Here is a 14742-nt window from a genome sequence, read left to right as displayed (position 1 = left end):
GCATGGACTTAAAGGGCAGCTGGTTTGAAATTGCCACATCTCTTTGTCCCTCCTCCAAACCCCACATCCCAACAGAATCTGAACCGAACTTATTTCCCTATGGTAATGTGAGGGCTGAAATTTTGCCAAAGCCTCATTCATGCATCCAATGCAGCTGGTTGGGGCCCACAACAACCTGGCTGACATGTCCGCAATGGTCATCTCTCTGCTGATTTTAATCGTACCATCATCAATGCTATTGGCCATTGCCTTTACACCTGCCCATAACGACAGCTTGAGTGAAAAGCCAGCATGTGCACATGTGCTGTGACAAAAGTCTGTTCATTGTTCTCCATTTACATATCTTCCTCTGGCTTTTGTGTGCCCTTTCATCATCTTTCCCTCTGACCGAGTGCCGGCTGCACTGCGAAAGCATATAGGAGATTAAAAAAAGAAAAATACTCAGCCCACCCTATTCCAACTCCTCTTCTGCAAATATAGGTCTCCATTTGCTTGTCTTTCACTTCACCATCGTAGAGAATAGGACAATGAGAGTAGTGTAAACTAAAATTATGGGCCACGAGGTCCTTATGCAGAGGCAAGAGTGATCAGGCAGGACCCAGCCAAGCCCTATTTCATAGCTACGTGCATTATGCTGGGGCATGTTGAAATACTAAAGAGAAAGTTTGTCATATAGTGAGTTTTGGAAATGCCTTTTTATGAGCTTTGCTCAAGTTGAGGCTTGCATGCTTACCTTGATTTGTATGAAAAAGTTCAATCAAACCCAACAGTTTTAAATGAGAGAAACCTCAACCATTTGAATATTCATTATATCTGACTCATAAATTGTTCATTTCAAGTATATTTCTAGAATTTAATATCTCCAAACTCGTCCATGGGATTATGATATTTTTTTTATCAACTCAAAGCCGTTGAGAGTACGGTATATGTAAACTGCCATGGCAAGCAAGGGGCTGCTGACGTTTTGAGCCTTAACCCTTCATCAGAGCAAAAGAAGATGTAGGGCTAACCCTTTTGTTCTGATGAAGGGCTAAAGCACTCCTTGCTTCGAACAAAGGTTAACATACTCTTATCAGCTTTCAAATTGATAACATCGATTGTTTGACCTTTCAACCAGCTTGGACCGAAACTAGTCTCTGCGAAGACTTTCTTTCCATTGTAGTTTGTTGGACTGACTGACAGAGTGACAGGGTAGTCCTTCAAATGGTATTTCTTTGTGTTTGGAAGTCAGTGGTTTAAGTTGATCAATGTTCCATAAAAGGGGCCACATCGTTTTTATGCATGAAGTGGATTCAAATTATTTTCCTCACAACCATGAAGGAATGGTCCATGTCCAGTGAAACTCAGTCCTTTCCTCAGTAACTTCCAGTGCTGGGTGTGTTTCCTGATGCCAATGGAACAGAACGTGTTTTTGACTGAAGTCTGAAACCTCCCTCTCATGTAAACAGAGTGAGAATAGTGGGGGAGGATAAAATGAAAGAAAAATAGAGTTGAGATAAAGAAGAAAAGGAGAGATAGTCGGGTCAATTTATGACAAACAACCACCAAACCCACAACAAATTGCAACAAAAGGTTTCTCAGTGGTTTTCATTCCTACTGGATATACTGATCAATAGAAAAAAAGTCCACCAAAATCTGACATCCGGAAATGGGTTAAAACAGTCATTTTCAAGATGGCCGCCACCGGCTTTGAAATAACAAAAACAGCTATAACTTCTTCAATAATTGTGATAAAAACATAATTGTTGGTTCTGTTCCATGGTTTTAATGGAGCAGCAATCCACTGGTGTCAATAACATTTAGATCTGATCAGTATTTAACCTGAAATCCAAGATGGCGGCAAAAAATGAAGGGTGTAAAATCAATAAATTGTCTCTATATAATCAAACTTCTGTTAGGCAATCACCCAACATTTATAAAATTCTAATAAAAGGGTTTTCAGTCTTCTCTTACCAGTAATTATATGTGATGTAAAAAAACATCCTGGAACTGGTGTATGGTGAAAATGCTGTAGTTCATATGATGTTTGGAAAATCTGTTCAGAGGGCATTCTGAGGTCATCTACTGGTGAGCAAGTGTCTACATCGAATTATTGTGTCATCTGTAGTGGAGGAAAATCCTGCGTTCATGCTCCAAGTAGAAGAGATTGAGAAAATGTATTCATCCTTGCTAACGGGTGACATCTCTCTTGAAAGTCTTGAAGAATCAGCTGCAATTGTGAAATTACTGATGAAATTGAAAAAAAGAAATCTGAACTTGCTGCACAATCCAAAATGAGTAAGCTGTGGCTGGATTATCAGAAAATGCACCATACTGCTCGGGCAATGATCAAGTCGGATCGCACTGGGTCTTGGAAGGATCACTTGCAAGCTGTTGCTGATGCCTTGCCAATATTTGCAGCAGCTGGACACTACAACTACCAGAAGTCCGCTTATCTCTACGTACAAGAAATGAGTGAACTGGAGAGCAAACACCCAGATGTGTATGAGAAGTTTCAAAATGGCATCCATGTGATCCAGCAAACAAACCAGTTTTGGGCAGGTCTCAGCTGTGATCTTGTCATCGAGCAAACGCTCATGCCATCACTAAAGAGCACCGGTGGCTTGACTCATGGCAGTAAGATGACAGAGGAACACCTAGCATTGTGGACAATGTCAGCCCCCATAACAGCTGAGGTCAACGTCGCCATGCCGCACTTCAATGATCTCACATACGCAACAAGCGAACAGCATAAAGAAGCAACTGGTGCCAGAATTGAAAGACATGCATTCAACCTCTCGAAGATAAGCACAAAGCTGAATGCATTTTTACCTTTCTCCTCTGATCCTACATTGAGAAATATCATAAATGGTGCCGTGGCAAGCGAAGACATCAACGTGCATGAATATGAAGCTGTTGGGAACAAAATCATCGAGAGAATGATTGGACAACCTGTGTTTTCCTTCTCTATCAAGAGGACAGAGAAAGCAAAGACCCTGGGAAATTCCAATGCTCTCCAGGTGGCTCCTTACAGAACCATCGACTCCAGTGTGCTATTCCAGCGATTCCTGGTGGTATCCCAGATAGGTGATTTGTCACTTGAGGACGTGATGAGTTTTGAGCTCAGTCCATACCCTCCATCCCTCTTTGAGGACAACAAGATCTTGAGGAAGGCCGACAAACCTCAACTCGCTCAAGCCGTCAATGACCAATGTACCAAGGCACTGGCATATGAATGAGTACCTGACACCACACCTTCAGCACACCTTAAGACTGAAAGGTATGTTCTTGATGGTGGATCCTTGCTGCACAAGCTCAAGTGGAAGAAGGGAGATACATATGGCAAAATAGCCAGAGCATATGTGGACTTCACAACAAAACACTATGGGACAGCAACTGTTGTCTTTGATGGCTATGGTGCAGGCCCTTCGATAAAGGATACCACTCAGCAGAGACGGGGACAAGCCAACAACTATCCGACTGTGAACTTCACTGGAGAAACTGAATTTGACGGAAAGAGAGATGAATTCCTATCTGTCGGCAGTAACAAGCAACAGCTGATCACCTATTAAGGTGATCAGCTTAAGAAAGTGGGCTGCACAGTTATTCAGGCAGAAGGGGACGCTGATGTGGACATTGCCAAGACAGCCGTAAATAGCACAATTCTGCATTCCACCACACTAATTGCAGAGGACACAGATTTGTTGATGCTTTTGCTCCATTACTGTATACCACATGGAAAACCACTATATTTCAGATTAGACAACCAGTCATGAAGCAATCTGAAAGTATATGACATCAATCCAATGAAGCATCTTCTTGGGAATAAGTTGTGCACTCAATTATTATTCCTGCACGCCTTCTCAGGATGTGATTCAACATCTCGTGTGTATGGCATTGGGGAAAAAATCAGTCTTTCAGAAACTCGCGGAAGATGATCAAGGCCTCCAGTTGTGTGCAGATACATTTACTTCGAGAGGCGTTAGCCACGCTGAAATAAAGAAACTTGGCAGCCAAGCGATGGCCGTTATATGTTGTGGGGAGAGCACAAGTTCTCTGGCAGCCATGCGTTACAAGATATTCAAAAAGAAGGTCGCTGCTGCTAAGTTTTTCGTTACACCTGAACGTTTTCCCCCAACGGAATCTGCCACCAAATTTCATTGTCTCCGAGTGTACTACCAGGTCATGGTTTGGATGAGAATGGAGGGTGACCTCGATCCTCTGGACTGTGGCTGGGGACTTGAAGTCAATCGATTTGTACCTATCATGACTGCCATGAATGCTGCACCAGACACTCTTCTGAAGATGATGCACTGCAACTGCACCACTGCTTGTGACACACCCCATTGCAGCTGCAGAAACAGTGGGCTTCCATGTACGTCTGCATGTGGATCATGCCAAGTGACGTTTTGTGACAATCCACTAAATCAAGCCTCTGAGGAACTAGAGGACAGTGATGAGGACTGAAATTGTAACCTAAACTGCCATTATTATATGTAATGTTCACAAATAAATGTTTCAGTGGCACCAGGTGTTCAGTGATTTTGATTCAGATGAAAAATGTATTGATTTTTGCACTCTTGAATTTTGCTGCCATCTTGGATTTCAGGTTAAATACTGATCAGATCTAAATTTTATTGACACCAGTGGATTGCTGCTCCATTAAAACCATGGACCAGATCCAACAATTATGTTTTTATCACAATTATTGAAGAAGTTATAGCTGTTTTAGTTATTTCAAAGCCTGGTGTGGCCATCTTGAAAATGACTGTTTTAACCCATTTTTGGATGTCAGATTTTGGTAGACTTCTTTTCTATTGATCAGTATATCCAGTAGGAATGAAAAACACTGAAAAACCTTTTGTTGCAATTTGTTGTGGGTCAGGTGGTATTTTGACCCGACTAAGATGATAGATGAGAGAAAGGAAGGTCGGGGAATGTGGAAACAAGGGAAAGAAATTTGTGAGGAGATGGGAGTGTGGCTCCATAGTCAACAAGAATGGCACTCAGTAGGCTGAACATTTTACATTTTGTATCCCACTGATAGGCCGGATCTGGATCCGGACCTGAACTAAAATCAAATCGGCTTGTTCTTGTCACCTATCCAACTTATCCACATAGTTTTGTCATAACACATCCACAATTTTTTGAAAAATCATGCTAAATATCATTTTGGACCCCATCTTTCGATGATGAAGGATCACTTGGAATTTTTTTTTTTTTTTAATCTCGTATCTGGCTTCGGATCGTCTGAATTCATCCGTCTGATCGTCTGATTCGTCTGAATCCATCCATAACTTTATGACATCGTGCTATATGTCGGTTTTGGCCCAATCTCTCAATGGTGAAGAATCAATCAAAACATTCTAGTATCCTGATCTTGATCCAGATCTTCACCACAATCTAAGCATTTCATCCTTCTCACACACTCAACCTGTTCACCAAATTTTGTCCAAATCCATCCACAGTGTTTTGAGATATCCTCTTCACAGCCAGACAAACAAACAAGAAAGACATTGTGCAGAGCATGATACTTGTGAAATCCATAAAACAAATTTGACCTTAAAAAATAATTGGTGATTGAATTAAATGACCAAATATGCAAATCCTCTTGAAATTTCAAGTCAAACGGAAGAAAATTGATGATTTTAGAAAGTAGCTCTGTGTTGACCTAAAATAATTGGTGGTTGAATTCAGTGACCAAATATGTAAATCCTGTTCAAATTTCAAGTCATTCAGATGAAAATTGAGGATTTTAGATATTTCACCAAAGTTATTGAACTTTTGGCTGATGTTGACCTCAAAAATAAGTTGTGGTTTAATTCACGGTCCAAATATGCAAATCATCTTCAAATTTTAAGTCAAATGGATGAAAATTAAGGATTTTAGAAAAAGATTCAAGTTGTTCACCTTTGGCCTATGTTGAGCATTTGACCTCAAAATCAATAGGCTTCTTCATTATGACGAACTATTATTTGGTGAAGTTTCGTGAAGATCGGTATAAAATTGTGACTTGAAGGCGAATGACAGATAGACAAACAAACAAACAAGAAAGATGTCGTACATTGCATGATACTTGTGAAATCGAGTAAACAAACTTGACCTTAAAAATAATTGTTGGTTGATTTAATTGACCAAATATGCAATTTCTCTTCAAATTTCAACTTATTGGAAGAAAATTGACAATTTTAGAAATTTGGCATTTGTCTACCTTTTGCCTGTTGACATTTTGACCTAGGTTGAACTTAAACAAACTTAAATGAGATAAGATCCTCGTCCTCTTAATGATTTCGTCATAAAAACGAATGTGACATCATTGTGATGTATCAGGTTTGCAATAAATTATCTGTGCTAATGCCCGGCTTGATTCCCGCAAACAAAATTCAAACAGCTTGCCTAGTTTCAGAGATAATGGTATAGGCGATTGCCATTAGCGGCGTTATTATGACGCCAACTTTTTTTCTAAGAAGAATTTCCAAAATCGGAGATGGTTGCTGCCTGCGTGTGGGCTTTCTGCATATACATGGCAAGTTTCACGAAGATCCGATGAAAACTCTGGGTTGTGAAACAAAAAATGTCAAAAAATTGGAATGACGTCATAAAAATTGATATGACGTCAGAGTGATGTATCATATGTGTGGTAATTCATCTCTGCTAATGCCCTGTTCGATTCCCGCAAACAGAATTCAAAAAGCTTGCATAGTTTCGGAGATAATTTTTTAGGCGATTTCCATTAGCGGGGATATTTTGACATCATAATTTTTTTTCTAGGCGGAATTTTCAAAATCGGTGATAGTTACTGTCTGTGCAGGGTATTTTTACATATATATGCCAAGTTTCAGGAAGTTTTGATGAAAACTGTGGGCTGTGAAACAAACTAGTTTCGGAGATAATAGTATAGGCGATTTCCATTAGTCGCGATATTATGACGTTAACTTTTTTCCAGGAAGAATTTCCAAAATCGGAGATGGTTATTGCCTGCGCGTGGGCTTTCTGCATATACATGGCAAGTTTCACGAAGATCCGATGAAAACTCTGGGTTGCGAAACAAAAAAGTCCACAAGACCAACAACGTGAGTAAGACTTAGATATCCTCCACGAGGATATAAAAGTACTTGGCGGTTGTATTCAGTGAGCTGATATGAAAATCCTCTTCAAATTTCAAGTCACTCGGATGAAAAATGACAATTTTATAAATTTGGCTTATGTTGACCTTTTTACCGATGTTGAACACAAAACTTTGTCAATTGACTGTCGCAGGAATGGTGCCTACAATCTGCGAAAGTTTAAGAATGACTGGCTGAGCAGTTTGGGCTGAAGGTGAGCAGGCAAAAAAACAAATAAAAACCAATGTCACCCGCAGGGTGACCCGTATCTTGCCAAAAGGTGACCACGTGTGACTTCTTTAAGTCACACTGAGGTGAACAGAGCTGCTATCCACCAGGAGCGACTCCTTGAGGAATATCTGCCTACGAGAGGTTCCGATGAGAATCGTTCTACAGAGTAACCATGAAAAATATGCTTTTGCCTCATAACATCACCAAATGACGTCATAATGTCTCAAGCTTGACATATCTAGAAAGCACTCATCGAGGTGTTCAATTTGAGGTACTACACGATATGGTTCCTAAAACTTGAAAATTTGACCTTGGGGTCAAATATGTTTGACCTGAGGCGCTAACCATGAAGGTCAAGGCCAATCGCCACCAAAAATTAATCAGCTGAGCGCCAGACCATGAACTATATTGCCATGAAGTTTGAAGACGATCCGATCAAAATTACTCAAAAAATAAGGGTTTCGTCGACTCCCCTGATTTGCGCCAAAGTGACCTTGACCTTTGACCTTGACCTTCAAATTTTTGTGCACTGAAAGGGACCTCTATAGGCCTCTGATATGCGAACTTACAAAAATTTCCGATGATAACTGTGCTCTGCAGAATTTTTTATACGTGATTACAGACAAACAAACAAACAAACAAAAAAATAAAAAAATAATAAAAAAAAATAAAAACATACAAGCTGACTAACATATCTAGCCAAAACTTCGTTTTGGCAAGATAACAAGAAAAAGACGTCATGCAGAGCACGATACTTGTAAAATCTGCCCCCCCCTCTCAAAATGTTGCCATGGATACATTAAATTGTCAATTTCATTAAGATTAAAATTGATAATCTTAATCAAAGTCCAGGTCAATCAGATGAAAATTGATTCTTTTTCAAATTTGAATTCATGATTTTCGAAGTTTGACATTGAGTTGACCTTTGACCTTTTGTCCGCTAAAATAGTTGGTTTCTACATTCAGTGATGCACTATGCAAATCCTGTTCAACTTTCAAGTTAATAGGATGTAAATTGATGATTTTTCAGTTGAAATTTGATGATTTTAGAACTTTGACCTTGAGTTGACCTTTGACCTCTAATGGTTTCCCAAGTCAGTGACACAATATGCAAATCCCATTCAACTTTCAAGTCAATCGGATGAAAAATGATTTTAGAAATATGACATCAAGATGACCTTTAACCTCAAAATCAATGGGCTTCTCCAGTTGAGACTACCTCTACAACTTGGTAAAGTTTCATGATGATCGGTTTAGAATTCTGACATGTTGGCTATTGACAAACACAGACAAATAAACAGAATAACTAAATCGACTGACCAATATATATTTTTTAATCTTCGATTTTGCAAGTAACAAACTGACAGAATTGATCAACATGCTTGGCCAAAAATATTTTTTGCCAAGTAACAAACAGACAGAACAAGCCGGTAGGCGACATAGCTGTTCGCTCTCGATGGAAAGCTGGCCGACGCTAGCTATTAGACTAGCCGATATTCATGTACATGCTATAAATCAAATTAGCACAATAAATATGATTATCACAGCCCTCTTAGTTTGCGCGCAGAAACCCGCCTTGTGAAATTTCAGGCATATTTCCAAAGAGACTCTAACAAATGGTAGCCCTGCTAATTCCATTTATCTATTCGCTAAAGATTTTATTTTTTTATATGATGCTGTAAGACATTCTCCTTGGGCACAAAAAAACAGGTCCATCGGAGGTCCAGTTTCGGAGGTATTGATTTTTTTTTGTACAGTCCACAATAAGTGTATGATGTACGATAAAGTATTTTAGCTGTTGCGAAGCAACGGAGGTGTGCATAGCAACCATTCATTTTTGTGTACATGCTAGCCACATTGTACACATTTCACCCAAGTTTCATCAAAATCAGACTCTTTCTCTTAGAGATAATCGCAATTAATCGTTTCTGAAATGTTCGACATGTACTCGCCCAAAACCTATCTCCTCCCACAAATATTTTTTGTTCGGGCTGCAAATTGGCATGAAGGGAGCAAGATAGATTGCGCACAGAACTCTAAGCTTCGATTTTTCGATTTTTTATTATTTTTTTTTCGATTTTTTTGACCACTTTAAAGGGCCGTTGCTATGCCATTGCTAGGGCCCGGGGTCCCATATTCGAAAGCACACAATTCCCAGATATATTGGTCCTACCTACCAAATTTCATTGGAATCGGTTGAGTTGTTTAGCTCCTCGGCTTGACCAAAGTTTCGTGGACAGACAGACAGATGGAAATGGCCAGAATAAGGGTGCTCTAAGAGCAGCCAATATTGCACATGACCAACCAATATACTTGAAAAATCTTCGATTTTCACAAGTAACAGACAAGACAGATTTCATGCAGAGCATGCTTCTTGCAAAATCCACCCCCACCCCTCCCCCAAAGAAAAAAAAAGCATTGAGATGCCCTTTGATCTTTGACCTGAAAATCAATGCGCTTCTTCAACTTCACAAGTAATTAACAGACATCCAGGGGTGAAAACGTAATCTCCGTCCACCTGCCATTTTGAGGAAAAAGTTTGGTCCCAAGTCTTTACTTTGAAAATCAGATATACACACAGTCTGCAAGGCCTTTCTCTGTAGCTCTATGGAGTGAGGCTTTCCCCTACAGGCTTGACCCCCCCCCCCCCCAGCATTATGTCTGTCTCTCCTAGATTCTGTGGCATCTGAAGCTCTGAAAATTATTGCAATCTCCCATGATGAGGTTGAAACACAAGGATATTTACTTTCACATTCCAGGCAGGTCGGATGCCTCTGTTTGTTACAACCTCATCTTCAATATTGCTCCCTCTGCTCTCTCAATCCTCTGAACATCTCCAGCAACTCCAGAATGCACATGTTTTTCCAGTAACCCCCATCCTGGTTAAATACAAAATCCAGGCTGAATGTATACCTCAGTCTTTTTGTTAATTGTTTCTCCCGTATGTGGAAGAACCTTCCAAAGGCTGTTCGTTTCACTCTTCCCTCCAGGGCTTCAAACAGGCAGCACACCACGACCTCTTGCCATCTTCCTCCCTCTCCACATATGGATCTATGATCTTTATATCCCCCATTCACCCTTTCAAACCAAATGCTCTTAATTGCTAGTTTCAGTTTTTTTTTTTTTTGTCTCTCTCTCTCTCTCTCTCTCTCTCTCTCTCTCTCTCTCTTTCTCTCTCTCTCTCTCTCTCTCTCTCTCTCTCTCTCTCTCTCTCTCTCTCTCTCTCTCTCTCTCTCTCTCTCTCTCTCTCTCTCTCTCTCTCTCTCTCTGTCTCTCTCTCTCTCTGTCTCTCTCTCTCTCTGTCTCTCTCTCTCTCTCTCTTTGTCTCTCTCTCTGTCTCTCTCTCTCTGTCTCTCTCTCTCTCTCTCTCTCTCTCTCTGTCTCTCTCTCTCTCTGTCTCTTTCTCTCTCTCTTTGTCTCTCTCTCTGTCTCTCTCTCTCTCTCTCTCTCTCTCTCTCTCTCTCTCTCTCTCTCTCTCTCTCTCTCTCTCTCTTTAATTCCCTCACTGACTGTGCTCAATTGTTGCCACACTATCTACTGCCAGAAAGCCTTGCTCTTCAATGACCCTGTTGAGAGAAACAAAAATTGTGATCCAATGACTTATCTCAACGTTCGAGACACATCAAATTAATTTTGCATTTTGCCTGAATAGAAATGGTGTCTGTTAATTGGATCAGAAAAAGCAAGAAAAATAAAACACTTCCAGGCCTGCAAGGGCTTTTGGCTCATTGGAGATACTTTGGGAAAGAAAAGAAGGAAATTGTTGGGTAAGTGCCATATTGCACCCCTTCACTCCACCTGTAACCTGTAACTTTTATACAACCTCAAATTGAATTTTTATATAATCCTAAAATTGCATTTTATATAACCTTTCTAATTTCATTTTTATCCAACCTCTCATTGCATTCCAATATAACCCCAAATTTAATTTTTGTATAACCCAAAATTGAATTTTGATATAACCCCTAATTGCATTTTTATTTAACCCCTCACCACCTGTAACCACTAATTGCATTTTTATATCACTGCTCATTGCATTTTTTATACAACTGCTGATTGCATATTCATAAAAGCCCTATATGCATTCTGACATGACTCCTAATTGCATTTTTCTACATCCTCTAATTGAATTTTTATATAACCCCAAATTGCATTTTTATACAACTCTTTATTGCATTAAAAAAATTTCAATTCGGGGTTATATAAGTATGCAATCAGCAGTTATATAAAAATGCAATTAGGGTCTATATAAATATACAATTATAGGTTATATAAAAATGCATTGAGGTGATAACACCTCGATGCAATTTTATACAACATTTTTATATTATAATTTCGTTCTTACATAACCACTAATTACATTTTCCCATAATCCCTGATTGAATTTCTATATAACTGCTCAATGCATTATATAAATAAAAATGCATTAAGCGGTTACATAGAAATGCGATTAGGGATTATCGAAAAATGCAATTAGTGGTTATATAAGAACGAAATTAAGGGGTTATATAAAAATGCAATTAGCGGTTATATGAAAATGCAAGTAAGGGTAATATGAAAATGCAAGTAGGGGTTATATAAAAATGCAATGAGGGGTTATATAAAAATGCAATTCGTGGTTATATGAAAAGGCAAGTAGCGGTTATATAAAAATGCAATTAGGGATATATAAAAATGCTATTAGCGGCTATAAAAAATGCAAGTTGGTGTTATATAAAAATGCAATGAGGGGTTATATAAAGATGCAATTAGTGGTTATATGAAGATGCAAGTAGGGGTTTATAAAAATGCAATGAGGAGTTAAAAAGAAATGCAATTAGTGGTTACATGAAAATGCAAGTAGGGGTTATATAAAAATGCAATTCGGGATAGATAAAAATGCTATAAGCGGCTATAAAAATGCACGATGGTGTTATATAAAAATGCAATGAGGGGTTATATAGAAATGCAATCAGAGGTGATATGAAAATGCATGTTGGGGTTATATAAAAATTCAATGAGGGGTTATACAAAGATGCAATTAGTGGATATATGAAAATGCAAGTAGTGGTTATATAAAAATGCAATGAGGGGTTATATAAAAATACAATTTGTGGTTATATGAGAACGCAAGTAGGGGTAATATAAAAATGCAATGAGGGATATATAAAAATGCTATTAGCGGCTATAAAAATATGCAATTAGCGGCTATATAGAAATGCAATTAGCGGTTATATGAAAATGCAAGGAGGGGTTATATAAAAATGCAATTAGAGGTTATATAAAAATGCAAATAGGGGTTATATAAAAATGCAATGAGGGGTTATATAAAAATGCAATGAGGGGTTACATAAAAATGTCATTAGCGGTTATATGAAAATACAATTAGGGGTTGTATAAACCTTCATTGAAGTGTTATTTTAAAATGCTATTAGCGGTAATCAAGAAAAGCAATTAGGGATGATTGAAAAAAAATGCAACACGTGGTTATATAAGAATGAAATTATGGGGTTATCTAAAAATGCAAATCGCGGTTATATGAATATGCAATGGGGGATAATATAAAAATGCCATTAGCGGTTATATGAAAATACAATTCGGGGTTGTATAAAAATGCATTGAGATGTTATTTAAAAATGCTATTAGCGGTTATTGAGAAAAGCAATTAGGGATTATCGAAAAAAAATGCAACCAGTGGTTATATAAGAACGAAATTATGGGGTTATGTAAAAATGCAAATAACGGTTATATGAAAATGCAAGTATGAGATATATAAAAATGCAATGAGGAAAATATAAAAATACAATTAGCAGCGACAAAAAATGCAATTAGCGGCTATATATATATAATTGCAATTAGCGGTTATATGAAAATGCAAGTAAGGGTTAGATAAAAATGCAATGAGGGGTTATATAAGAATGCAATTTGGGGTTATATAAAAATGCAATTAGAGGTTATATAAAAATGCAATTATGGGTTAAAAATGCAATTAGGAGTTATATAAGAATGCAATTAATGGCTAAATATGAATACAATTAAGGATTATTGTAAAATGCAATTAGGGGTTATATAAAATGCAATGAGAGGTTATATAAAAATGCAATTAGGAGGAAAACAAAAATACAATTAGTGGTTATATAAAAATGCAATTAGGGGTTATATGAAAATGCAATTAGGGGTTTTATGAAAATGCAATTTGGGGTGATATAAAAATGCAATTAGGGGTTATATAATAATGTAATGAGGTGTTATATAAAAATGCAATTAGTGGTTATATAAAAATATAATTAGGAGTGAAATAAAAATACAATTATGGGTTATATAAAAATGCAATTAGCGGTTATATGAAAATGCAAGTATCGGATATATAAAAATGCAATGAGGGAAATATAAAAATGCAATTAGCGGCTACAAAAATGCAAAAAGAGGCTATATAGAAATGCAATTAGCGGTTATATGAAAATACAAGTATGGGTTATATAAGAGTGCAACGAGGGGTTATATATTAATGCAATTAGGGGTAATATGAAAATGCAAGTGGGGGTTATATATAATGCAATGAGGGTTATATAAAAATGCAATTAGGGGTTATATAAAAATGCAATTAGGGGTTATATAAAAATGCAATTAGGGGTTATATAAAAATGCAGTTCGGGGTTATATAAAAATGCAATTAGGAGTTATATAAAAATGCAATTAATGGGTAAAAAAGAATACAATTAAGGATTACTTTAAAATGCAATGAGGGGTTATATAAATATGCAATGAGAGGTTATATAAAAATGCAATTAGGGGTTATACATGAATGAAATTCGGGGTTATATAAAAATGCAATTAGGGGTTATATCTGAATGCAATTCAGGGTTATATGAAAATGCAATTGGGAGCAAAATAAAAATACAATTAGTGGTTAAATAAAATGCAATGAGGGGTTATATAAAGATGCAATTAGTGGTTATATGAAAATCCAAGTAGGGGTTGTATAAAAATGAAATGAGAGGTTATATAAAAATGCAATTTGTGGTTATATGAGAAAGCAAGTAGGGGTAATATAAAAATGCAATGAGGGATATATAAAAATGCTATTAGCGCTATAAAAATGCTATTAGCGCTATAAAATGCAATTAGCGGCTTTATAAAAATGCAATTAGGAGCAAAATAAAAATACAATTAGTGGTTATATAAAATGCAATGAGGGGTTATATTAAAATGCAATTTGGGGTTATATGAGAATGCAAGTAGGGGTAACATGAAAATGCAAGTGTGGGTTATATAAAAATGCAATGAGGGGTTATAAAACACGCAATGAGGGGTTATATAGAAATGCAATGAGGGGTAATAAAAAACATGCAATTAGGGGTTATATAAAAACGCCATTAGGGGTGATATAAAAATGCAGTTAGGGGTTATAGAAAAATGAAATTAGGGGTTATATAATAATGTAATG

This window comes from Eptatretus burgeri, chromosome 5 (assembly GCF_056783735.1).
Source record: "Eptatretus burgeri isolate ZD-2024b chromosome 5, Ebu_testis_v1, whole genome shotgun sequence".
NCBI lineage: Eukaryota > Metazoa > Chordata > Myxini > Myxiniformes > Myxinidae > Eptatretus > Eptatretus burgeri.
This window is presented reverse-complemented; position numbering follows the sequence as displayed.